Source organism: Carassius gibelio, chromosome A22 (genome assembly GCF_023724105.1).
Source record: "Carassius gibelio isolate Cgi1373 ecotype wild population from Czech Republic chromosome A22, carGib1.2-hapl.c, whole genome shotgun sequence".
In the NCBI taxonomy this organism is placed as follows: Eukaryota; Metazoa; Chordata; class Actinopteri; order Cypriniformes; family Cyprinidae; genus Carassius; species Carassius gibelio.
Window position 1 is genome coordinate 14050722 of NC_068392.1, and position 24710 is coordinate 14075431.

The window sequence follows — 24710 nt, forward strand, 5'->3', positions numbered from 1 at the left end:
AACACAAAAAAAAGGTAGTTCAGGCGGAATTAGAAGCTATGCTAGGGATGGGAGTAATCGAGGAGTCCCACAGTGATTGGGCGAGCCCGATAGTTTTGGTGCCTAAAACGGACGGCTCAGTGCGCTTTTGTGTGGACTATCGCAGGGTGAACGCAGTGTCAAAGTTTGATGCTTATCCAATGCCACGGATTGACGAGTTGCTCGATCGGTTAGGCACGGCTCGTTTTTATTCGACACTGGACTTAACAAAGGGATATTGGCAGATCCCCTTATCTCCCATGTCCAAAGAAAAAACAGCCTTCACCACGCCGTTTGGATTGCACCAATTTGTGACGCTTCCGTTCGGTTTGTTCGGGGCACCGGCTACGTTTCAGCGCCTCATGGATCGGGTGCTAAGACCCCATGCTGCATATGCCGCGGCCTATCTGGATGATATTATCATCTATAGTGGAGACTGGCAGCGGCATATGGAGCATGTGAGGGCCGTACTTGGGGCGCTGAGACGGGCGGGGCTAACGGCCAATCCGAAGAAGTGCGCAGTTGGGCGGGTGGAGGTAAGGTATCTGGGCATCCACTTGGGTCACGGGCAGGTGCGTCCCCAAATTGACAAGACGGCAGCGATTGCAGCCTGCCCCAGGCCCAAGACCAAAAAGGAGGTGAGGCAGTTCCTGGGGCTGGCGGGATATTACAGGAGGTTTATCCCTGACTATTCGGACCTCACCAGCCCGCTGACTGACCTCACTAAAAAGGGGGTACCAGATACGGTCCAGTGGACGGAGCAGTGCCAACAGGCTTTCACCCGGGTTAAGGCTGCCCTGTGTGGCGGACCGCTCCTGCACTCTCCTAACTTTTCTCTCCCCTTTTTTTTTGCAGACTGACGCGTCGGACAGGGGGCTGGGCGCAGTCCTGTCCCAGGAGGTGGAGGGGGTGGACCGTCCGGTGCTGTACATTAGTCGAAAGCTCTCAAAGAGAGAGACTAAGTACAGCACCATAGAAAAGGAGTGTTTGGCCATCAGGTGGGCGGTTCTCACCCTTCGCTATTACCTCCTGGGGCGGGAGTTCACCCTCTGCTCGGACCATGCGCCCCTCCAGTGGCTCCACCGCATGAAGGATACCAACGCGCGAATCACTCGTTGGTATCTGGCTCTGCAGCCGTTTAAGTTCAAGGTGATTCACAGGCCGGGGGCGCAGATGGCTGTGGCCGACTTCCTCTCCAGGAATGGGGGGGGGGGGGGAGCTGCAGGCCGGATGGCTCCCCGGCCTGAGTCGGGCGGTGGGGGTATGTGGCGGCGGAGGCGTGGTTCAGCGAGGTCTGCGACGGGAGAGAGAGTGAGGAGACGAGCGGTGGTAAGTGGCTCAAGTGAGAAACAAGTAACACCTGCTTCTCGTTGCAGTGATTGGCGTGGGGAATCGGCATTTAAGCCGCCCGCGAACCGGCAGAGACCGAGAGAGCTGAGGACTCGTGGGAGGAAGCAGCAGACGTGCGGGAGAGACCGTAACCCAGATTAGTGTTCAGTGAACGTGATTGATGCGCATGTGGCGCGAGTTTTGTAGCCTAACTAATAAATATTCCCACGAGCCTCAGAACGCCGACTCCGTCCTCCTTCCTTCTCCGCTGATCCTGAGCTTAATATCTCTACACTCTCTTTCTCTCTCTTTTAGTTTCTTTGTAGATCAGAATGAGGATGTCTTGGCGAGATTATTCTATTTTATCTCTCTCTCTCTCTTTTTTTTTTTTTTTTTTTTTTGCTCTGTAGGTCAAAATGAGGATATTATTGGAGACTGCATTCTTGTGGTGTATTTGTGGTGACAAACTGAATTCAAGACATGACATCGTATTAAAAACTCAGTGACAGCAGGGATATATAAGAAAGGATTCAGAGAAATGTTTGATTCGAAGATCAAGATCAAGAATATAAATTTTCCCAGAGGCGTTAATGAAAGAAGCTTCAATTTCACACTCAAGTAAGTTTGTGTTCATTTATTCATTTGTTTCATTTGCTGCAGTTCATTTCGTTCATAGGATCAAACATCAGATTTAAGGATGGCTATAGCTGCCAGCTCAAAAAACAAACAAACAAAATAGCTTATTTTTTTTATTATATATAAGCTTAAGCTTATAAATAAGCTTTTCTTATGTTTTTTATTGACAAATTAAAGTCTAGACATGATAGACAGGTGATGTGAAAGTTAACTCATCTCTTTAGAGAAATTAATAATCTAATATATCTAAACGCGTTTCTGTTCACCCGGTTACTGTTGACGCCATTTTGAAGACCTCTGCTTCAGAAGCGGGACACGTGGAATTGAATAGGTTCACGAGGTTCAACTGTTCTTTAACGATAAACAGGATTTTTATGTATAACACATATTAATTATATCTGGAGACCATGATCATCGGGTATGTTTAAGATTTTAGAAATTATGTCTTTACAAAATAAGCCATACTTTTCGTCTTTAAACACATTTCGTCTTTAAACGCTACACGTGTAAAAGGTGATCAAGGTTACATGCTCATGTTTGCATTCTTCACTTAAAATAGCATTAACAAACAAACCATTTTAACATCATTAATGCATTAATAATGGTTTGATTAATGAATGAGTTACAGGTTTATACTCAAAGAAATAGCTAAAACTATTCTTTTGATTTAGCCATTAGCATTAGCATGTTGTATTGCCTTTTCTTGTCCCGGTGCATGTGCAATTGTTGTTGTTTTTTGGCAGTAATTTGACCGAACAAGTCTTACAGTGCTATAAAGATGCTCGTCTGAGGATAAAATTTACAGCTAATCATATTTAGAGTTTAGCATCTACGGGATAAATATGCAACACCTAGCATATTATTAAGGGAAATGCATGGAAATATTTGTTTATTTAGTTGATAGTATGCATTTTGACAATTTAGTTGAATGGTGACATTTGACAACAGGAAAATTAAATCCAGTTTAACCTCAATCCCATTTAAAGCTTACCTTGTAAATATATGAAAGAAAGATTGTTGTAATGGCAACAGGCTTTTAATTCAGACCGAATGATTTCACTCAACCGGCCTGAAGAATAATGAATATGCCATTAAACAATAACTGCATGAAATATAATAATTATTGAAGTAAACAATAAAACACCAACAGCAGCTTGCCTCAACTGTGAGGGGGCATCCCTAAACGTCTCACTTTAACTTTCCACATCAAAATAAATGATAATTATACTTTTAAAGTCAGAATTAATAAAGGGGTAATTTTTTTTATAATTGTTTGTAGATTTAGTGACATCAGAGTTTGTTTAGTTTAATAAAGGACATGTTTTCTGTTTCTGCAGTCACTGTTTCATCATTGTGTTTGCAGTGCTGATAAATAAAGGTGAGTATCTGAACTAAAAGATACATTTATGCCACATGTATAAATGCCAGACTGTGTTTTCAGTAAAGTTTGTGTGATTTCAGTGTGTCTGCAGGACACAGTCGAGGGGGTTATTCGTGGTTCTGTTGTTCTGTCATGTTTCTCAACTGAACATGATCATAAACTTCAAGATATTGAAGTGCACTGGAGACACAATGGCAGCAAACAGGTTTATGATATAATTAAAGGAAAAGATTCAGTAGAGCAACAGAACCCACTGTACAAGAACAGAGCTGAAACTTTCCCTGAGGAGTATAAGAGAAGAAACTTCTCCATCAAACTCAACCATCTTCAACACACTGATGCAGGAAACTTCCAATGCCTCATCAAACCATCAAATGAATGGACGACTATAATGCTGATCATCAACGGTCTGTAAAAATATGTTTACAGTTTAAAATTAAACACATGCTGAATTCCTGCTTGAATGCTTCTATATGAAATATGAATTATAGACAGATCTGTGGTCTTTATCACAGCGATGTTGTTGTTTTATGTCTGAACTTGTTTTGTTGCAGCATCAACAGTAGAAAAACAAGAATCCAGTGAACAAGAAAACAAAGGACCAGAAGCACAATCAGAACATGTGAAGATATTGGTCTCTGTTTGCACTGTATTTGTTCTATGTATTTATTTATTTATAATTTGATGGAGAAAATGAGCTCCTGCAGCCTTATAGAACGGACAGTGGCAAACAAAGTTTTAAAAGTTTTATTAGACTAACTTTCCCTCATTTTATGACTATATTAGCTAAAGTTATACAGCTTTCTTATGGCCTGTTACACCTCAGTGGTATCTTTCTTGCACTCATGTTAAGTCATAATTAATTGCATTTTCTGCAGACTGATGTCACTGTCACACTCACACTTGCAATGTAAAACAAGTTCTACACTGTTTTTGTACTGTTATATTATTGCCGTTTTAAAATAAGTTGACAGAAAACAATGTGCACCGCTTGTTCTTATTGTATAACAATGAGATCTTGAAACACTGAAACAGGAACACTTTGCTGTAAATCCTGTCACTATGTTTCTGGCTTAATTCCGATGTTTCTTAATGTTGTTTTTGCATGAATAAATTTATCTTTATGAGAATGTAAAAAGATGCAAAGGAAGCCTCTTTATTTTGATGAGGTTACTGGAACCATTAATCTTTTTAAACTCGACACACTTCCAGGACTGAACAGTTTTCTTCTGAATTCTACATATAGTCTGCTAAACATTGAAATCCTTTTCTTTTGCAAGTTTTCATTGCAAGAATTATGAAAGCTTCTCTTCCCCTGCACTTACTCAAGGCTTTATTACGTTACTCCCAAATCTAAAATGCCTTAATGATTACAACATTTAAACCTTAGTTTTCATCTCCTTAAGAATCAACTAAATGCTTAAATAGATCCCAGTTTATTATTATTATTATTATTATTTCTGTTTCAATACATATTTTTTTTACATAATTGATTTCAGACAAGTGATTTATTTAGAAAAGCATTTATTTAAATATTGATTTTTAAAAAGCAAATAATTATTTTGAGCATTTTTTTTTCTCTGCCTTAGAAAAAATTCTAAAAGATAGATAAAATCATTTATCTGGATTTCTATGACTAAGGAATAGATGTTTTGACAACTTTTCTCCTGTTATTGAAAGAACAGGAACTAAATATGTGGTAACAGAAACTTCTTTCCAAATTTGCTTTCTAAACCTGAGACTCTCGTCTGGTTTATTCTACTTCTCTCTGAAATCAAGAGATGTTGAGAAAAGCTTTCCAGTGCATGTTAAATAAAATAGATATTAAATATAATTTGTTACTAAAATTTAACATTTTGCACTATTTATTGGTGCAGAGATGAGTACAAATAACAATAATAATAATAATAATAATTGTAAAAATAGGGCACAGTGTACTGTATTATTATGACTTTTTAACTATTTTTATCACTTACTTATAAGCTTCTTTTACAAGGAGGTGTCAGGGTTGGTAAACCGTGATCTCGGGTTTTGCATGTGGCTGTGTGTTTCGCGTCAGCACTGATTGTTTCATGTGGGTGTCTCCGCTAATTGTTCATCAGCACCAGCTGCCACTCATTACCTTCCCTATATATTGCCCTGTCTAGTGTCTTGTGTTTGTCAGAGCGTTGTTAGCTATTCCATGTCTCATGGTCTGCCTTCCTTGTGTTTGTTTCTCGTCATTGGATTGTCCTGTCTTCCTGGAACCCCTTCCACTCACCTCATCACTGGATTACACCACTTACCTTCACTGCTCCTTCCTCCACAGTTCCTGTGTCACACTCTCCTGCTGCCAGCTCACCATCGCACCCCGGATCATCTGAGAGCTCTGCCTCCTCCTGGACTATGCATCCCCCATCAAGAATCACCAGTTCCCCTGTCTTCATGTTCATTGTTTGTTTGCCCTCATTAAATACTGTTTTACTCGCAATTGCTTCCTTCCCTTCCTTTACGAATCATTACAGAACGCTCTGACCAACATGGAAGCAGCGAGCACCACTTCTCTCTCTGACTTCATCCACCACAGCGTCACCCGTATGGATCAGCAGCATGAGAGTATTGTCAACACTGGACGCATTGTCCAAGTGCTGGTGACACAGGTGTCCGAGCTTACCCAGCAGATCCACCAACGGAGGAGATGAAGAGAGTCTTCGAACGGGCCGCGGACCTGTCTGTAGCGGATTATTCCTCAAGTTCCGCACCTTGGCGGCTGCGTGCCAGTGGAACGAGGAGGCGCAGTGGGATCGATTCCTGCATGGGTTGGCCGACCGTGTTCATAAGGAGATCTACCTCCTCGAGTAACCAACCAGTCTCAATGGCCTCATCGACTTGGCGCTCCATGTGGACGCCCGGATTAACCGTCTGGGAGCACAGGCCAGTCACTCACATCTTCTCAACTCCCAGAGAGTGGTAACTCGAGTCGAGAGAACATGGTCGGTCCCGTCATCGATCACGAATCCATGCAGATGGGTAGAGCTCGACTATCCCAGGAGGAAAGAGAGAGGCGGAGGTCCCGAGGACTGTGCTTATACTGCAGTGACTTGGGTCATATCCTTCGTACATGTCCAGATAAAAGAGCCAGCCCGGTAGTAAGTTTGAGGCTACTATCGGGTGGGATCTCCACTGGGAAGTCCTCAACAACATCATCAACTCTCTTTCCGGTGAAACTGCGGTGGGGCAACCACACTCACATCTGTTACGCCCTTCTGGACTCTGGAGCCAAAGGTTATTTCATTGACACTGTCCTTGCACGTCACCTGAACCTTCCTGTCCTTCCTCTGTCCCATCAGATCCACATCACCGCACTCAATGGCCAGGAACTGCCACACGTCACCCACACCACTGAACCCATAACCTTGCTCACCTCAGGCAATCACACCAAAACCCTACCCTTTGTCTTAGGCCATGGAGAAATAAATTTCTGATTCTTTGGCATTATTTATTTTTTATTTTTATTTATCAGTTTATTTAATAGGGACCATGCATATTCATGTACATTGTTGTATGAAAATACACCATGTAAATATGCCAGAATTAGTAAAAAGATACTATTTTTCATCTGCAGTCCCTAGGCCGGTGATATAAAAACTAACAAAAAAATAAATAACCAACAATCATATAATATTCATTCACTATGACAACAGTACACATAAATAAAAATATACATCAACAATACAAACAAACAAGACAAAAATGCATAATAACAATGACATTATACATTCACCACTATACTACATTAACAGTGAAAATTGATGACTAATAATAACTAATAGTGCTAAAACAAAACAAAAAATCAAATCGCGGCCAACCGCATCTAAAACAATAGTCCGCGCCCGCACAATACACATGCGTGCACCATTCACAATCATCCCGCATACATAAATACACACACATGCACATACACACTCAAGATCTTCTTATCCATACATAAATTATTCACACCCATATACAACACAAACCATGTATAAATGTACATACAGCATATACATGTAAATACTTATTAAATAAATAAATCCATATGTGTGCATTCATATACACAAAACAACTACACAGAGCACACACACATACACCATGCAAACACAAACATCCACTCCGGACGCGATCAATCGTGACCAATCCCCCCCCCCAGCATTAATGACTAATGTTACAGTTAAAAGTGAGTACATGTCTGATTGTCTAAGAGCAACTGTTTTAATTGAGTTTTAAAGGAGGTGAATGAAGGACACTCGAGTATCACAAGGGGCAAGCTATTCCAAAATTTACCACCTATTATTGATATTACATTTTGTCCAAAGGTTGTACGTCTAAATGGTATCATACAGTCCCCTTTTATAGAGGCCCGTGTACTACCTCTGCTTGCAAGCCTTTGAAAAAAGGCATGCAGTGGAGGTGGAGCAAGATTATTTAACACCTTATAAACTAGACAAATGTACTTGAAACATTTGAAATTGTCAAAACTTAAAAAATTATGTCTCTCTAAAATATCGCAATGGTGAAATGACAATGCCTTTTTATCAAAAATGTTAATGGCTTTCTTGAATTGAATAGATTCAATAGTTTTAAGACTCAATATGCTAGTTAATGACCAATTTATGAAACAATACTCGATATGTGAAAAAAGCATAGTATATAAAAACAACTTGGCTGCTTTGGTGTTAAGAAATGGCCTGACTTGTTTAAAATTCTGCAAACTGAATTTAACTTTATTTGCCACCTTTTTTACATGATATTTGAATGTTAAAGTGGAGTCATATATAACTCCTAAATACTTAAATTCATTGACAACCTCAAGCTCCTGTCCTCTAAGAAACACATTAGAATGTGTCACCTTCATACATTTTTTGGTGAACACCATAAAGACTGTTTTTTTGGTGTTTAAGTAGAGATACGACCTAGTGAGCCAGTCATCAATGTGAGCCATTGCTGATGAAAGTGTGGATGCTATCTCTAAGTAGTTTTTATCATGTGTAAAGATTACAGCATCATCTGCATACATCTGGACATCAACATTTTTACATGCCTATGGCAGGTCATTAATATAAAGTGTGAACAAGATCGAACCAAGTATAGAGCCTTGGGGGACCCCTACTGGACATTCACTAAATGGAGACTTTGAGTCATAATACAAACACATTGCTTTCTACAGGACAAGTATGATTTTATCCAGTTGAGAGCTTGCTCAGAGAAATTAAAATATGCCAATTTAGATAAAAGAACTTCGTGATTTACAGTATCAAAAGCTCGCTTTAGGTCTAGGAAGACAGCACCAACATAAGAACTCCTATCCAGGTAGCCTTTAATCTTTAACCAAAAACAAACAATTAGCTGTTTCTGTTGAGTGATGGGCCCTGAATCCAAATTGCATAGGGTGGAGTAGATTATTCCTTTTATTGAGATGTTGAATCAGTAATTTAGCCACCCATTTTTCAAGGATTTTAGAAAGAACAGGTAGAATACTGATTTGCCGATAATTGTCCATATCCAATCTTTCCCCTGATTTAAAAATGGGTGTGACCAGGGTCGTCTTCCATGCTGATGGCACCATAGTTTGACTTAAAGACTGATTAATCAGATGAGTAATAGGCTGTATAAGGATCTCTTTATTCCTTTTTAAAAAGTTTGTATCAAGGCCATTGATATCCATGGCCTTTGAATTTCTTTAAGTTATTGATAGTGTTTAATACCTCTAATTCAGTTATTTGTTGTAAGTAAAAAAAAAAAAAAATTGGCTGTGCACAACTAATGGAGCGAATACAGTTGCTAGGTGAATTAAAAAGTTTAGTTATTTCATAGACCGAGTCTAAAAAGAAAGTATTTAGTTCAATAGCTATGATAGTTGGATCTGTAACTAATTCATTGTTAATTTTCAACTCTAAAACTTTGTTATAATTCTGTTTTCTGCCAATCAGCTTGTTGATGGTTTGCCATATCCTCTTCCCATTTCCTCTAGCCTCTTTGATAGTATCAATGAAAAAGTTAGCTTTAGCTTGTCTCAGCATTTTTATTACTTTATTTCTTTATGATGTACATTTTTGTCAGTCTGTTGTAAGACCGGATTTTAAAGATTGTTTCAATAATTGATGTCTTTCCTTCATAAGTTTCCTACATTCTACATTTAGCCAGGGCAATGTGTCCCTGCTTTTCTTATGGCTCCGCTTTCTGAGGTAGGGTCCCATAACTTTATTAATTGTTGACGTAAACTGATCACAGTCACTTTCCAGATCTCCTTTAGAGAGGACCCCGTTCCATTCAATCTCTCCTAATGCTACCCCAAGGTTTTCCTGTTGGCCAGTTGGAGCTGATTCATATTTACATATTGTTTTGGCTGAGGGAAGAAAACGATATTTGTTTAGCTTCCTGGCAAAAAAAAAAAATAATAATAATATTAAGATCTGACAGCCCTGTCATTAAATTTAAGGTCTTAGTAATGCTTTCTGGTCTATTTGTGAGCAGTAAATCTATTTTAGTTTCAGATCGATTAGTTATTCTTGTGGGTTGTTCAATTAACGGTGTAAGATTAAAATAGTCTTTAATATTTTTGAGCTTTTTTCTACCACCCTTATCACTCCAATTGACATTAAAATCCCCCATCAATATAACCTCCTTGTTAAAATCCAGACTATGGAGGAGATTTTGTAATTGATCATAGAACTCAAGCTTCGCTGAAGGTTTTCCATATAGACAGATTAAACTAAATGTCATTTCAACTGAAAGTGAAATATTAACACCAACACATTCAATATCAGTTTCACCAAACCATTCAATCTGTTTGCAGTTTATAGTACTTTTCACATATAATAAAACTCCCCCTCCCTTCCCATGATCTTGGTCTTTCCTAAAAACATTATATCCTGGCATAAAAATAAGTGCCTCCGGAGATGAACGAGTTAACCAGGTCTCTGACAGTCCAAGAAAATCAATATTAGAATTTACAAGCAGGTCTTCCGGTTGTTCACATTTGTTTGTCATACTCCTAATATTTAAATGTCCACCAAACAGCCCTTTAACTTTACATCGAGGATCCCACACAGTTCGAGCCTGATTAAGCGTTTGGAAAAACTTTGTGGTGCGATGTTTTTTCATCACAGGATTCCTAGATCTAGTTGAAGGCATAGTCAATGTTAAACCTACATCACGATCCGGAATGTTTCGGGACTCACCACTGGAGATGTTAATATTCCGCTCTTGAAACGAGATGGCCTTCTTCACCTTGCCACTGAAGTTTGTCGAGCTAGACCTAGCCCTCAGCTTTAAACGCTCCGAGCCAGTGGCCAACGCCACCTCAGAAGACTCCATCACAGCCCGCAGCCCTTGGCCGGTTGCCACCGACGGCCCCATCCGAGCAAATCCCGCTAAACATCACCAGCAAGAAGTAACAATATGGTGAGTTGAACGAGCCCATGGCGTGGGTTAGATAACATTTCACGTGATGTAGAAGACACCTTTGGCTTTGAATATCCATTGATGTTAATTCTGGAGTACAACAGGTGCTGGCTGCTGCTAACACAGGTGTTTTCTTTTTTAAAGCAATGTTGCACAGACAGCAACAATAGTGCCACATTGTATGGAACTATGATCCAGTGATGTAATGGAAATTTGGGCTTAGATGGTTTAGACAAACAGCGCAAACAACACGCAGCATCTGCCAAGCTACATGCGTGCACGTCCGAGTCCGCCATCATGCCGTTCATGATCTAGAACACATTGAGGTTCATCCGCCCTTCCTCTTCTCCAGCGGGGGCGGGATTCTTTTTTGTTGGTAAGAAGGATGGTTCTCTGCGACCTTGTATTGATTACCGACAGCTGAACAACATCACGGTAAAGAATACCTATCCTTTGCCGTTGATGTCTTCCGCATTCGAGAGGTTACAGGGAATATCCATCTTCACAAAATTGGATTTATGTAATGCTTATCATTTGGTCCGCAATAAGGGGGATGAGTGGAAAACCGCCTTTAACACCCCTAGAGGGCACTTTGAAAATTTGGTGATGTCGTTCGGGCTCTCCAACTCGCCAGGGGTTTTCCAAGCACTCGTTAATGACGTGTTGAGAGACATGGTAGATCAGTTTATATATGTTTACCTGGATAAAAAAAGTGTAGTAAATGATAATACTGTTTGCAAAACAAACCAGTGAGTTTATAATTAAGATAATAACATAAAATAATATGGTAAGACACAGCAGCTTGCATTATTTAACAGCAAAACCAGCTGTTTCTGCAGCTAAAAAATAGCTGGAAACGAATGGCACTGGAAGCCAGACACATAAAGTAAAATGCCCCCCAAACATTCTTAAGAAAAAAAAAAAAAAAAAAAACGGAGGTATTTCTGTGTTCATACAGTAATGAACTCCTAATATATCAGCATGTCACATTATTAACCAGACGATGTTTGAACTGCACTGAATATTTGTTTCTGAATGGTTTATTTGGGTAAAAATGTAACTTTTTTTTTTAACATGCAAGAAAAAAGAAGAAAATTGTTCGCACAATTTACTAATTCATTCATACATTTATAAACTGGAGCTTGACAACAGATTAATAACAATGTGAAGAATACAACAATTTACGTTTCACATTTGCAAAGTTGTGAATGTATTGTAAAAAATATTCCTAATATATAAACTCACAGAGCTGAATAAATGATCTTCATATTGTTGTCTTGATTAAAGCACAAAAAGACTGCCACATCCAAACAAAGTCTTCTTTTGTTTGTTTTATGGTGGCTTGTTTAAACAGGCAAATAAAAGACTAATAACTATTACTATTCTTTACAATTACACAAAAGTCTTCTTAAGATGTTTACAAATTCATAGAACTAATCTGACTGTTACACGAATCCATTCACATAAAAATTCAAAAATACAATAATTGCTGAATTTCTGGATCTGAAAAATGTCAATTGTTTGTTAATTATTTGAAAAACTATTTCAAAAGCCAGGCCATATTTCTCTGTCTTAAGTTCTCTATTTAATCTTATTTTTTTTTTTTTTTCTCTTGGTCTGAATGAGGGTGTTACTAGAAGCCCTGGATCCTTGTTCTGCTCTTTAAGTGATAAAAAGTGACATCAGCAATATAAGACATGATTAAGAGAAGTTATTCACTTGAGGATCAGGATCAATACAATCTTTTCCCAGAAGAGTCGACTTCACCTTCATACTCATTAACTTCTATTCGTTTCACATCCGATGTGAGGACACCTAAAGCTACCTGCTTTATTAAGATTATTTTATTTATTAAGATAAATCAAATTTCATTATTTTTCAGTGATGGAGAGAGAATGGCTGAAATCAAAAACATGTTCGATACTAATAACGGGGGGAAATTCAGTAGATTATAATGCATGTGAAAACGTGTGAAAGTCGACTTGTCTCAGGAGTCCAGATTATACAGATTTTTTGAGAAAGATCATTATAACATAATTGTTTCTGATCATTATACCTGGTTACTGTTGACGTCCGTATGTCAGACATCGTAGCTTGTGGAAGTGGAAGAGATATGATATGTTATGCTGAAAAATAAGTATTTCACACTTAATTGCAGAAGCATTTATATTGAATATATTCAAATGAAACATTGATAATACTGGGGCACAATGATGAACAGGTACGTTTGATGAAATCTGAATTTAATTCTATTTGGATGAAGGCCTGCTTGTATTTGTTTTGATCTGGTGTCTTTTGGTTGTAAAATGCTTTATTTAAAAGGAAAAAGGAAAAAAAGTGTCAATTTATAATTAATTAATGATTATCAGGTTTATTTGCTGTAACTTATATTTTGATTTAATCATTCGCAGTTCAGCATTTTGTACCCTCATGTAGTGTTGCTTAATATTACTTTGATTTGCCTAGTCTTACGGTGGATTTAAGGTTTTACCAGAAAGGTAGAATGGATGAGAGTAAAACAAAAGCTACAAAAAAAAAAAAAAGTCATAAATTATTTTATGTAATATTTTCCTGTTAATAACTTTAATATTTTTTGGTAAGACTTTCTAATGACTTAATTCAAACCAAGCTTAATATTTTATGAAAAGTAAACTTTTATATCTAACTGTCATTTATGGTCTTCTTATCTGTTCATTTGTTTGTGAGGCAGCTTGTTTTCGTTTTCTCAAGTGAATTATGATTAAAGAGACTATAAGCCCTGTGTGATCCCAGAAGTGTCTCTTAGGAAGCTTCTTAACACGCTGCCTCTTACGTTTGACATTTCACAGGCGCTGTCCCGAGTGAAGGCGCAGGTCTGAGAAGGTCCAGCAGCTCCATAATGAGTTGTCTTGGGAGGCAATTATTTTTTAATATAGCTACGTCAGGCAAAATGTCAAAAGGGCTTAACTTTTGCCGAATTAAAAAACATGGACTAAACGGCTCTGTGGCCGGCACCATGTTTGATTCAATACATGGATCACTGCCATAGTTGGTCGCTCGCTGGACACCACCATGCTTACCCTTTATAGATCTTAGCCATTTAGAGCCAAATTGTTTGCCCGATTGTAATTATCAAAAGTGATTGACAATTTAAACTTAATGACATTACGAAATAGCCTGGCTAATTAACAACATATTAGTTCTGATTCCACATAAAGTCAACTTCATAAATAGGCCTGTATCCATTGCGAACATATTAGTCTTAAAATGTCCATAACATAAAATCATTGTTGAGCCACAACATTGTCAAACATACCATTGACTTGTACTGCGCTGCACTGATGGCGGTGGCGGCGACTAGAGTCTTGAATTTTTAACACTTTCATTTTACAGAGTGTAACATTTACATTATCAAAGAACATTTTCATTCAGTCTAGCCAGAGTTCAGGCACTCTCAAAAACTCCCATTAAAATCACTGAAGCACTTTCCATTACGAAACGAATATCTTACATTCATATGTAACACTTTTTGATGTTTCTGATGAGAGAATTCGCCAAAAAATTCAGTCAGCGAGCAAGAGAACAAAACACCGCGTGTCAGTGATGACTCTTCTGCACGTCTCTGATTGGCCATTGAATCCATGAGCGCAACAGAATCGTTTCTGATTGGTTATCCTGAAGCGTTGCATGAACGCGTCTGTCTCTGGCTCAGTGCCAGCCAGCGAATGCAGATTTGCTGTGTCACACTGTGATTGTATCAAATATATAACAAATATTAATCGGCAATTGTTTAATTAATTAATTAAATTTAATTAATCCTCATGTGTGTTTTTTTTTTTTTTTTTTTTTTTTTTGTGTGTTTTTTTTTTTGGTCGTTTGGAAGCTGCATTTAAAATCCACTTGGCTCAGAAATCTGAATGGGCATGACGCCTCTGCACGAACTGTCGAGTCAGTGCAGGGAAAGATGCGCGAGTGCTGGTGCGAGAGGGTAGACACTCTGTGTGTGTGTGTGTGTGTGTGTGTGTGTGTGTGTGTGTGGGATGCGGGAGAACAAAATGTCGCACATGACTACCGAAAATAGAAATATCTAAACATAAAATGTCTAAAACAAAGAAATAATTATTAATCTATTGCACAATTGCAACATGAATATAAAATATAAAAGATTAACTGCTGCAAGCGTATTTGCAGAGTTCCTATTTAGGCTATAAAACACGTTTGCAGTGTTGTGCAATGCAGTGCTGAAATTTGCATGCTCACAAATCCTCTCATTACGCGAACTGTAGACATTATGAAAGATTCATTATGCATATGTTTCTTGTGTTAGGAATGAGATTTGTGAGATTGCGATCAACTGGGATGTATTTTATAGATTAAAGCAGCGCTATTTTGCAGCCTCTTGCTTTAGTTAAAAATAACTGTTCTGTGAATGTTAATGCTGTAGCCTAATGACAAATATAAGCAGCGTGTATGCTGGGATTTTTTTTGTATTTACTAATTATTAATAACTAAAGTAATCATATAGTAACGTGATCACTTTTAAAAGGAGTAATCAATAATTATTAATGTGATTACATTTTCAGAGTAACTTGCCCAGCAGTGGCCATTAGTCATCTTAAACTCAAAACATTTCCAAGAATAGACTGATGGTTTGTCTTCTGAATTCAACAGATTGTTTGCAAAAAAAAAAAAAAAAAAAAAAAAAAAAAAAAAAAACGTACTCATCACAGAAAGAAATATGAAAGGTTTACTTGTTCTACACTTCAATCAATCATCCTTTATTTATATAGTGCTTTATATAGTATTTATATAGTGCTTTAAACAAAATACATTGCGTCAAAGCATTGAAAAACAGTGTCTCACTAATGCAAAATGATAGTTAAAGGCTGTCAGGAGAAATGGGCAGGATTCAGATGCGGGTTTACACAAGGCTTTATTTAAAGCAGAGGAGGCAGATCAGATGAGTCACGTTCACAGGATTACTCGTAGTGACTGGAAGAATAGTCGAAACAGATGAATCAAACCGATGAGTAACGTTCCACAGTTATTTGTACGACCACTGAGACCGGAGAGATGACACTGAAGCTTCCAAGAGCTCTGCGCTGGGGAACAGGGGGCAGAGAAAACAGCTAAACACACTGGAGCCTGAGGACAAGACACGACAAAGGTGAGTGCTAAGAACAGCTAGAAGATCCGAGCTATTGAAACGAGTAACAACAGTCTGACAATAGGCAGAGAAACACAGGGAATGATAAAGGTGTAAAATTAGAAGAACATAGAAAACAGGTGGCGAGCAATTAAGGTTCACAACACAGAAACAAGGAGGGCGGGGAAAACTCAAACAGGTAGACACGGTGAGCTGACAAGTGATAAACACACACACACCAAAAAGGCAGGTGATTAGCCCCGAGACCCGACAGTACCCCCCCTCCCAGGAGCGTCACCTGACGCTCTAGGAAGGGCCCTACCTCGATGTCGCCGGAAGTCCTCAATCAACGAGCGGTCCAGAATGTCCCGGGACGGCACCCAGCACCTCTCCTCTGGGCCATACCCCTCCCAGTCCACAAGATACTGAAACCCCCTGCCGCGGCGCCGCTCATCGAGTAATCTCTTAACCGTATAGGTGGGAGATCCATCCACAAGACGAGGGGGCGGGGGGGTGGGCCGACTACAAGCAGGATTAAGGGGGGAAGAGAACACCGGCTTGACCCTGGAAACATGAAATACCGGGTGAACCCGACCAAAAGTTGGGGGGAGCTTGAGCCTGATCGCCACCGGACTAACCACCTTGGTGATGCGGAATGGCCCAATGAATCTGGGTGCCAGCTTACGAGAAGGCGCCCGGAGAGGCAGATCCTTGGTAGAAAGCCAAACCCGCTGACCACACACATAGGCAGGAGGAGAGGACCGGCGACGATCAGCTGCGGTCTTGGTTCGGCCAGAGGTTTGGATCAGAATCCTCCTGGCTTTCTCCCAGGTGCGACGGCAGCGCTGGACGAAAGCCAGGGCGGATGGAACCGCTGCGTCGGGTTCCTGTGAGGGGAACAAAGGTGGGTTATAACCAACAGAACACTCAAAAGGGGACATACCTGACGCGGCCACCGGAAGTGTGTTGTGAGCGTATTCTACCCATGAGAGCTGCTGGCACCAGGAACTCGGATTGTTGGATGCTAGACAGCGGAGCATTCTTCCTAGATCCTGGTTGGCCCGCTCACACTGCCCATTGGTCTGGGGATGAAACCCTGAAGACAGACTTGCGGAGGCCCCAATCTGTCTACAAAATTCCCTCCAGAACTGGGAGACGAACTGGGGACCCCTATCAGAAACCACATCCACCGGAAATCCATGGAGACGGAAGACGTGGTCCACCACCAGTTGGGCGGTCTCCCGGGCGGAGGGCAGCTTGGGCAGGGGGATAAAATGAACAGCTTTGGAAAAGCGATCCACCACCGTGAGAACCACAGTGTTACCCTTCGACGGAGGAAGCCCAGAGACGAAATCAAGGGCAATGTGTGACCAAGGACGGGAAGGGATAGGGAGAGGGGTTAGCAGACCATCAGGAGGACGATTGACCGGCTTACTTTGGGCACATGTGGGGCAGGCCAACACAAACTGTCTAACATCGGCAGCCATAGTAGGCCACCAGAAACGCTGTCGGATGGCAGACAACGTTCTCCGAATACCTGGATGGCAGACTAACCTGGATGAGTGACCCCACTCAAGGACCTCAGAGCGCAGCGCAGCCGGCACCGACAACCTGCCCGCCGGGCACTCTCCCGGCACCTGCACCCCTCGACCGGCCTCCTCAACTCGCTGCTCGATACCCCACGAAAGAGCCCCGACCACCACCCCCTCAGGAAGGATGGCCTCGGCCGCAACCTCCCCCCCTGGAGCATCGAACAGACGAGAGAGGGCATCAGGTTTGGTGTTCTTGGAGCCCGGCCGGTACGAGAGGGTGAAGTTGAACCTGGCAAAGAAGAGTGCCCAACGGGCCTGGCGCGAGCTCAGCCTCTTGGCCGAACGGACGTATTCCAGGTTCTTGTGATCCGTCCAGACCAAGAAGGGCTGCACTGACCCCTCCAACCAGTGACGCCACTCACCCAAGGCCAATCGTACCGCCAACAGTTCTCTATTGCCGATGTCGTAGTTACGTTCTGCAGGGCTGAGACGACGAGAGAAGAATGCACAAGGGTGGAGCTTCCCATCGTGGAGGGAACGCTGAGATAGAACTGCGCCAACCCCGACGTCCGAAGCATCAACCTCCACAATGAACTGGGCCTCAGGATCTGGAACCAACAGAACAGGTGCAGAGACAAAACGGGACTTTAAAATGTCAAAGGCTACCTGCGCCTCCCGGTTCCATCTGAAGGACACCTTGGTGGAGGTTAAGGCTGTGAGTGGTGCAGCGATCTGACCAAAATTTCTGATGAATCGCCGGTAGAAGTTGGCAAAACCCAGGAATCGCTGCAGAGCCTTCCGGGAGTCAGGGACCGGCCACTGGGCGACAGCTTCAATCTTAGCGGGATCTGGCTTGATCCCCTCCGTGGAAATAATGTGGCCAAGGAACGTAACTGACTCAGCGTGGAATTCGCACTTCTCCGCCTTGACAAACAACTGATTTTCTAGTAAGCGCTGGAGAACCCGTCGGACATGCTGGGTGTGTAATTGGAGAGAAGGGGAGAAAATCAAGATATCATCCAAATACACGAAGACAAATTGATTGATCATGTCACCCAACACGCTGTTGACGAGTCCCTGGAAAACGGCTGGAGCATTGGTAAGACCAAACGGAAGAACCAAGTACTCGTAGTGTCCCGAAGGAGTGTTAAACGCCGTCTTCCACTCATCCCCCTCCCGAATGCGCACCAAGTGGTAGGCGTTGCGCAGGTCTAACTTGGTGAAGACGCGAGCTCCCTGTAATAACTCAAAAGCAGAAGACATTAAAGGTAGGGGGTACCTGTTCTTAATAGTAATGTCATTCAAACCTCTGTAATCAATACAGGGGCGCAGGGAGCCGTCCTTCTTCTGAACAAAGAAAAAACCTGCACCAGCGGGAGAGGAGGAATGGCGGATGAGCCCAGCTTGAAGTGACTCACGTATATATTTGTCCATGGCCTCTCTTTCAGGACCCGAAAGGGAATATAAACGACCCTTAGGCGGAGAAGAGCCCGGGAGAAGATCAATGGCACAGTCGTAGGGGCGATGCGGGGGTAGCGAGGTGGCCCGGGCCTTACTGAAGACCGCCCGAAGATCATGGTACTCCGCAGGAACACCGGACAGGTCAGAGGGATCCTCCTGAGGAAGACAAGACACAGAGACAGGAGGAAAAACAGCACCCAAACATGACACGTGACAAGACTGACTCCAGGCTAACACGGAATTGTTGACCCAGTCAATGTGAGGATTGTGTTTGTGCAGCCATGGGTGTCCCAGAATTAAAGGGGCCTTAGGGGAATCAATAATAAACAACTCAATCAGCTCGCTATGGCTATCAGCAATATGAAGGTTTAACTTGGGGGTGATGTGAGTGATGGTGGTAAGGGGACGGCCAGCTAATGACCATGCTGATACGGGACTAACTAAGGGGATAAGTGGTATTCTCCATCGTTGGGCAGAAGCAGCATCGAGGAAGTTCCCCTCAGCCCCTGAATCCACAAGGGCGAGTCCAGCGTGAGATTGACTCTGGACGGAGAGTTGGAACGGCAGCTGAGTCCGTGCTGCAGGAGAGCTTGAACTAAGAACCGTGCCCACCAGGACGCTCCGCCTCACTGGTGGCCCCTGGCCCTTTAACGAACAGTGAAGAGCGAAGTGACCTCCCCCGCCGCAGTATAGACACGCCCCCGACGACAGACGCTCCTGCTTCTGTTGTGGTGTAAGCCGTAAACGACCCAACTGCATGGGCTCCTCCTCCGAGGGCTGTCGGTCGGCTGAACTGGCTGAAGAGGACTCTAGGTGGCGCCACGGGGCGGGAGTTTGCCGTTGCTTGCGGCGGCGGCTGAGACGGCCCTCAATACGGAGCGCGAGATTAATGAGGTTATCCAATTCCCGCGGGAGCTCTATGGCCGCGAGTTCGTATGAAATGGCGAAATCCAACCCCTCAAGAAAGCGGGCGCGCAGCGCGCTCTCATTCCAGCCACAGGCCGCCGCTAAAGTCTGGAACTGGATGGCGTAGTCCGTGACAGAGCTCCTCCCCTGAGTCAGACGCGATAACTGGGCCGCCGCCTCGTCTCCCTGAGCTGAGCGATCAAATAATTTTGCCATCTCATGACTGAAGTCCGCGAAGGTTGCACAACAGGAAGCCCGCGATCTCCACACGGCAATCCCCCATTCGCGGGCACGGCCCGAAAGAAGTGTAAGTACGTACGCAACTTTGGCCTCTTCTTTTGCGTAACGCCGGGGCTGCAGAGCGAACACCAGCGAGCATTGGGAGAGGAACGCTTGACAGGCGTTAGGATCGCCATCATAGACCGGCGGATTGTTGGCATGAGGTTCGGGCTCGTGGAACATACCGGTGTGAAGAACGGATCCGCTCGTTGCCTCTCGCCGAAGACCGTCCACCCGTGCGATGAGCTCGGAGACCCGGGCAGTGAGAGTGTCCACTTTCCGCGCGGTGGTGCCGAGCTGGGTGGCATGCTGTCCCAACAAAACTCCCTGCTGAACGAGAGCCGAGCGGAGTGGATCAGATCCCGCTGAATCCATGATCTGGTCAGACTGTTATGTCAGGAGAAATGGGCAGGATTCAGATGCGGGTTTACACAAGGCTTTATTTAAAGCAGAGGAGGCAGATCAGATGAGTCACGTTCACAGGATTACTCGTAGTGACTGGAAGAATAGTCGAAACAGATGAATCAAACCGATGAGTAACGTTCCACAGTTATTTGTACGACCACTGAGACCGGAGAGATGACACTGAAGCTTCCAAGAGCTCTGCGCTGGGGAACAGGGGGCAGAGAAAACAGCTAAACACACTGGAGCCTGAGGACAAGACACGACAAAGGTGAGTGCTAAGAACAGCTAGAAGATCCGAGCTATTGAAACGAGTAACAACAGTCTGACAATAGGCAGAGAAACACAGGGAATGATAAAGGTGTAAAATTAGAAGAACATAGAAAACAGGTGGCGAGCAATTAAGGTTCACAACACAGAAACAAGGAGGGCGGGGAAAACTCAAACAGGTAGACACGGTGAGCTGACAAGTGATAAACACACACACACCAAAAAGGCAGGTGATTAGCCCCGAGACCCGACAAAGGCAGTTCATCATTGAATTCAGTTATGTAATCTCTGTTCAGTTTAAATAGTGTCTGTGCATTTATTTGCAATCAAGTCAATGATATCGCTGTAGATGAAGTGACCCCAACTAAGCAAGCCAGAGGCGACAGCGGCAAGGAACCGAAACTCCATCGGTGACAGAATGGAGAAAAAAACCTTGGGAGAAACCAGGCTCAGTTGGGGGGCCAGTTCTCCTCTGACCAGACAAAACCAGTAGTTCAATTCCAGGCTGCAGCAAAGTCAGATTGTGCAGAAGAAACATCTGTTTCCTGTGGTCTTGTCCTGGTGCTCCCCTGAGACAAGGTCTTTACAGGGGATCTGTATCTGGGGCTCTAGTTGTCATGATCTCCGCTGTCTTTCTGGGCAGTAGAGGTCCTTTCTAGGTGCTGATCCACCATCTGGTCTGGATACGTACTCGATCCGGGTGACTGCAGTGACCCTCTGATCTGGACACAGACTGGATCTCATGGCCACGGTGACCTCGGAACAAGAGAGAAACAGACAGATATTAGCGTAGATGCCATTATTCTAATGATGTAGAAAGTGCAGTGTTGTGTGAAGTGTTTCCGGTTCCAGTTTACCTAATTAATGCATCCTAAAAATCCTTTAACGGATTTGGAAATTAAAAGCATATTAGTATGTTATGTGTATGCCAGGTTAAAGAGATGGGTCTTTAATCTAGATTTAAACTGCAAGAGTGTGTCTGCCTCCCGAACAATGTTAGGTAGGTTATTCCAGAGTTTAGGCGCCAAATAGGAAAAGGATCTGCCGCCCGCAGTTGATTTTGATATTCTAGGTATATTCAAATTGTCTGAGTTTTGAGAACGTAGCGGACGTAGAGGAGTATAATGTAAAAGGAGCTCATTCAAATACTGAGGTGCTAAACCATTCAGGGCTTTATAAGTAATAAGAAATATTTTAAAATCTATACGATGTTTGATAGGGAGCCAGTGCAGTGTGGACAGGACCGGACTAATATTGTCATACTTCCTGGTTCTAGTAAGAACTCTTGCTGCTGCATTTTGGACTAGCTGTAGTTTGTTTACCAAGCGTGCAGAACAACCACCCAATAAAGCATTACAATAGTCTAACCTTGAAGTCATAAATGCATGGATTAACATTTCTACATTTGACATTGAGAGCATAGGCCGTAATTTAGATTTATTTTTCACATGGAAAAGTGCAGTTTTACAAATGCTAGAAACGTGGCTTTCTAAGGAAAGATTGCGATCAAGTAGCACACCTAGATTCCTAACTGATGACGAAGAATTGACAGAGCAACCATCAAGTCTTAGACAGTGTTCTAGGTTATTACAAGCAGAGTTTTTAGGCCCTATGATTAACACCTCTGTTTTTACTGAATTTAGCAGTAAGAAATTACTCGTCATCCAATTTTTTATATCGACTATGCATTCCATTAGTTTTTCAAATTGGTGTGTTTCACCGGGCTGCGAGGAAATATAGAGCTGAGTATCATCAGCATAACAGTGAAAGCTAACACCATGTTTCCTGATGATATCTCCCAAGGGTAACATATAAAGCGTGAAGAGTAGCGGCCCTAGTACTGAGCCTTGAGGTACTCCATACTGCACTTGTGATCGATATGATACATCTTCATTCAGTGCTACGAACTGATGGTGGTCAAATAAGTACGATTTAAACCATGCTAATGCACTTCCACTGATGCCAACAAAGTGTTCAAGTCTATACAAAAGAATGTTGTGGTCAGTTGTGTCAAACGCAGCACAAAGATCCAATAAAACTAATAGAGAGATACACCCAAGATCAGATGGTAAGAGCAGATCATTTGTAACTCTAAGGAGAGCAGTCTCAGTACTATGATACGGTCTAAATCCTGACTGGAAATCCTCACATATACCATTTTTCTCTAAGAAGGAATATAATTGTGAGGATACCACCTTTTGTAGTATCTTGGACAGAAAAGGGAGATTCGAGATTGGTCTATAATTAACAAGTTCTCTGGGGTCAAGTTGTGTGTTTTTTTTTTATGAGAGGCTTAATAACAGCCAGTTTGAAGGTTTTGGGGACATATCCTAATGACAATGAGGAATTAATAATAGTCAGAAGAGGACCTATGACTTCTGGAAGCACCTCTTTTAGGAGTTTAGATGGTATAGGGTCTAACATACATGTTGTTGGTTAAGATGATTTAACAAGTTTATACAATTCTTCCTCTCCTATAGTAGAGAATGAGTGGAACTGTTCCTCAGGGGGTCTATAGTGCACTGTCTGATGTGATAATGTAGCTGACGGCTGAATGGTTGCAATTTTATCTCTAATAGTATCGATTTTAGAAGTAAAGTAGTTCATAAAGTCATTACTGTTGTGGTGTTGGGAAATGTCAACACTTGTTGAGGCTTTATTTTTCGTTAATTTATCCACTGTATTGAATAAATATCTGTGGTTATGTTTGTTTTATTCTAAAAGAGAAGAAAAGTAATCAGATCTAGCAGTTTTTAATGCTTTTCTATAGGATATGCTACTTTCCCGCCCAGCAATACGAAATACCTGTAGTTTTCTTTTCCTCCAGCTGCGCTCCATTTTTCGGGCTGCTCTCTTTAGGGTGCAAGTATGCTCATTATACCATGGTGTCAAACTGTTTTCCTTAACCTTCCTTAAGCGTAAAGCAGCGTACACTCCTACACAAGCGTACACTTATTCAAGGCATTAAGTAACAAACATCTAAGCCTACAGGATGATATAATAGATACCAGTATGTTTATTTTATTTTTATTGTTTTGGAAGGTATACACATTTCTATCGCTAGATAACATGTTAGATTTCCATTCTAACATGTGAGCTCCAAGATACTTCCAGTTTTGCCGGATGCTGGTGCAGAGATCCAGAGAAAGACAAAAAATGTTTTACACAACATCTTTCAAGTGCTAGCATCAGGTGAATGAATGAAATACAATGTACTGTTGAGAAGGAGAAAACTGTGATGAACTCATGATCTACATGCTAGCAGAAATTTCCTACATCCCACTTCTGAAGCTCTGAAGTTTTGTTGTCGGAAAGATAGAAATAATCCCAGATCACAACATTGCTTCCAACCAGATTCCGCCCACACCGGATGCGTTCGTCAGATGTCCCGATGCCTTTGTTATCCCACAATCATGTGCATTCAATTCCATGATGGATGAGCTAAGAGAATAAAAATCTTTCATCGTTCAGTCATATCTTTGCTAGTTGCCAGCTTTGCCATCTGTTGGAAAGTGAGGGGGTTTTATGATAATGGTATTCCTATACAGTTACATTAAATGTGTTGATATGAAAAAAAAATTATATATATATTTTCAGCCCCATCATGAGCCACATCTCATCTGATCACCTCATTCTGAAGCTGGAAGAACAGTGAGATGTTAATCACAAAAACATGATACAGTGAGTTCATATGTTTCGCTTCTGTCAGATCAGAGTCTTTAATACGTTTCTGTTTCTCTAAACGTTAGCACGAAAAAAAAAAAATATATAAAGTTATTTATGATTTGTTCTTTGAGTGTTTAAACCTAAAACTGGATTTTAATGTTGGTTGTTCAAAAGTTCAACTGAATTAAAACTAGCAACCACACTATCATGCTGATACTGTATCCTATAAAAAAAAAACAAGACATGAAGGGTAATTTCAAGACAAGGCTGTGAGTGTGAAATT

General features: G+C 41.8%; 1 protein-coding gene across 1 annotated transcript in view; it reads left to right on the plus strand.

Moving 5' to 3' along the window:
- Positions 1-2239: 2239 nt before the first annotated feature.
- The window catches only part of LOC127943185 (V-set domain-containing T-cell activation inhibitor 1-like), a 164491-nt gene continuing 142020 nt past the window's right edge, over positions 2240-24710 (plus strand). The window contains exon 1 of the mRNA XM_052539422.1: positions 2240-2314. The gene's annotated coding sequence lies outside the window, so the exon portion shown is untranslated. The remainder of the gene's footprint in view (positions 2315-24710) is intronic.